Below are 3,507 nucleotides of genomic sequence, written 5' to 3'. Positions count from 1 at the left end.
TCAGAGAACTATTAGACTTTCAAAAGAGTCTATAAGATTATGTTCCCAAATTCCACTAAAATAGCCTTTGAAAATCTCAGCTCTAGTTTTCTGTGACATGCAGCAGCAATTTTTTTTAATAATAGGATTTTTTTTCCTCCTCTTAACATGAACATAAAGATTAAATAGAAAGGCAAGAGGCCAGATTTTCACTAGGTGATGTGATAGCATCAGAGCAAAAAAACTAGGCTGGTCCTCTTTTTCAGTATATAAACAAATGTGTACCCACTGGGCGCATCTACATGTTCATTAATGCGCAGTGGTTACTGAGTATTTAATTTAGTACTTGTATAACCAAGTACTAAATTAATGCGCAGTGACCAGATTTACTGAACAGTAACACTGGCGAATGTCTTTTAGGTGACGCTACAGTGCAGTAGCCTAATAATACTGCACAGTGGTGTATTAGCACTGTCCATGCCGTGATGTGCTACTGAGCAGTGTAATTAAGCTACTACGCAGTTAGTGTCTTGTGTAGATACACCCCCTGTGCTGTATTAATGTTCATCTTGTGTTTTGTCTAAGTTCTGATTTAGCATTTGGGCTCCAGAACACTGCTCTGCAAGGCTTAAAAGAAAGTTATTTGGGACAAGAAAATGGCAGCTTAGAGAATGAAAAGCAGATGGTAACTTGAATGCACATATCTCTGAGCAAATACCCTACTTTCATGTGTGAAAAAAGCAAGAGGGTGTTTGTAACACTGATATTAATGCAAATGGTGATGAACATTTACTTTTCAACTGATACTGCAAAAGTGAAGTCTTCCTGCAGACTTGTGCATAGGAGGTCCTGCCGAAAATACTTATATATAATTTAACAAAAAGAGGCTTTTGTACTAAGAAATTATGGCTTAAAGCTTTCTGTTTGGGAAAATTCCAGCCTTTGTGTTCATATCCCAGTTATTACAGTAAAGACTTCCAAATGGGAGATATTTTAGAAGCAAGCAGCACGTGACTGATAAAGGTGCCATGCTTATTTTTCTTAATGCAATGGTATGCTTTGACTTTGAGGAGGAATTTTAAAAGGTTCTAAATGAGATGGTGCAAACAAACACATTCTTACAACATTTATGTAAAATGTTAAGAAAAAGAAGGATAGACAATGCTTAAAAATATGCCCAAGAACTATGATAATAGTCTTGCAAGCATGCATCTTATAGCACCACAACTTTTTAAAAGTCCAGCTGAAATAGATGCATCAGGGTCTGTAATATAAGTTAATAAAATAATACAGAATCAAAGAAGATTTTTGTTTGAAACACTTTGAAAACAGTTTGCTAATTAACTGAAATACTGTATTATCTATTCTATTTAGTTGCCTATTCAACAACTTTTAAGGAAAAAGTGTGTCTGGAGAACCTATATGTTGATATGTGATACGAAGTAATATACCTTGGCTCTGAATTTGCTACTAGAATATTTTTTTCTGTCATTGTATTAATAATTGTATGTTTGGATTGATAATGCTAATAGAAAGAATTTTTTTTCAAAATCACAGAAGTTCATTGAATAACATTTTGAAAGACCTGGGGAGACAATGGAAGAATCAAAAAGATGTTACAGGATCTACCATCTGGGACATCTACAAGAGAAAGTGAAGTTTCAAGAAGGTGAGAAGAAAGCTGATACTAGGACTGACAGAAGCAGATCCTCCCCAGGACAATGATGGATCAGTAATTATTGATAAAGAGCATATATGGTACAGAGCTTTACACTAGGTCTCTGCTGAAATGAATCAGGGCAAATACTTGTATCAGCATAGTCTGACATCAGGAATGGGACATAAAAGAAAGGTGAAACATCTTCTGACAGAATAACAACCTGTGGTATCAGAAACTGTATGAGAGTGTAATAAGAGGAAAGCTAATAACTGTGTCCCCAGTAGAGGGACAAAAAGAGAATCTCCAAGACAAAGTATAGTCCCAACCAAACATTTCTGTTGTCTATAAGAAAGCTGTCAAGGGAGACCTGAAGAAATATGCTTCCTGAAAGCTGTTTAGGGGTAGGTCTAGAATGGACTTATTTCAACATGCCTTCCGAATTGGATGCTGCCTACAATGATTCGGAGTAGTCTTTATGTTAATTTGTAATGCATACGTTTAAAATGCCTCACTTTGGCTATTCATGTCATAAAACAAACAGATGACTGTGACAAAAAAAAATTGAACCACAGCTGTTTCTCACCACAGAACCAGACGTAATGAACAATTGTTGAAATCAAAAGCCAAACAATAGAAGTCCTTACCACAAACATCAGCTCTTAATACTCCAAAAGATGGGGTAGCTGCTATAACCCCAGCAGCTCTGGGCTGTTTTGGACCAAGATGCAAAGTATCTAAGCACAGCTAAGGGCTTCTTATAGAAAATGCCTCATAGCAGGTCTCTTGTTAAATTAAGGGGACTTCAGGCTTGAGCACTTTCTCTGACCACAGCTGTAGCCTTGTGGCATTCGTGAGTAGTGGTTTGTCAAGCACTGGTGGGACTTCCAAGTTGTGGGTTGTGATCTGAGCAGTCATATCCAGAGTGATCTCACTCTGAATAGGATGGTTGGAAATGAGACCAGGCAAGTCAAGAGCCTATTTCAAATACTTCTTGCCACAGGGGCAATCTGTTTAAAATCAAAGCTTCATGGGTTTGCTTTACTACCTCAGAGTAATAACAGTTGGTGTTCATTTTGTTCATAGCAGAAGTAAAGCTAAGAAAGACATTCCACTGTCAATAAAGAACTGGAGAAGATCCCAAATTAAAAAATAGCAATGTCCATGGAAGAATCTGTGCTTCTACAGGTTGCACTTTTAGTATTACTTTCACACAAGCACTGAACAATGAAATCCTTAAATAATATTTAAACACCAAAGAAAAAGTCATCATTTTAATTAGGTTCTTTAACAATAGCTCACCGATAGAAGACAATACTCTCGCTAGGCCAGCTGTATACTGTTCATTCACTATTAAGACATTTCTTGCTCATAAGGATAGAATTAGCTGTTTAAAAATCTTTAACAGAAATGGTCTTCCTGAGAATAACAAATTATATATAGTTCCTGTAAAAAGTGCCTGGTAATTACTTATACTTGTATTACAAAATCAACTAGAGGACAGGAACTCACTGTTCTAGGTTATCCCATAAAAAATCACCTCTTTTTCTCTGTACAAAGCTAGCCAATAAGATCACAGCATAGTGTAACCAAACCACAACTCACTATATTATAGCAATTGCTTCTTGATATTACCAACATATATGAAAATAATAAGTGAGTTCCATCTTGAATTCCTTCTCAGCTATCTACAAGCCATTTCAGTTAGCTGAGAAAACCAATACTGCTGAAATATTTGTCCCACTCACACAACACTCATGAACTATGGGGACCTACAAGAGATCAAAGCATATAAACTAGGCAAATTAGTGAAAATGAACTGAAAGATTGTGACTATCCAAGCATGCAAAAAACTCAAAACAAATTAGTAT

The 3,507-nt window shown here is 36.2% G+C and overlaps 1 long non-coding RNA gene across 1 annotated transcript in view; it reads left to right on the top strand.

The window, feature by feature from the left end:
- The first annotated feature begins 437 nt into the window (after positions 1-437).
- Positions 438-3,507, top strand: part of LOC112550760 — a 12,652-nt gene continuing 9,582 nt past the window's right edge. The window contains exon 1 of the long non-coding RNA XR_003094756.1: positions 438-1,648. This is a non-coding gene — a long non-coding RNA (uncharacterized LOC112550760). The remainder of the gene's footprint in view (positions 1,649-3,507) is intronic.

This window comes from Alligator sinensis, unplaced genomic scaffold (assembly GCF_000455745.1).
Source record: "Alligator sinensis unplaced genomic scaffold, ASM45574v1 scaffold173_5, whole genome shotgun sequence".
NCBI classification, from domain to species: Eukaryota; Metazoa; Chordata; order Crocodylia; family Alligatoridae; genus Alligator; species Alligator sinensis.
The sequence above is the reverse complement of the archived record's forward strand: the minus strand, read 5'-3'. Positions and strand labels throughout refer to the sequence as shown.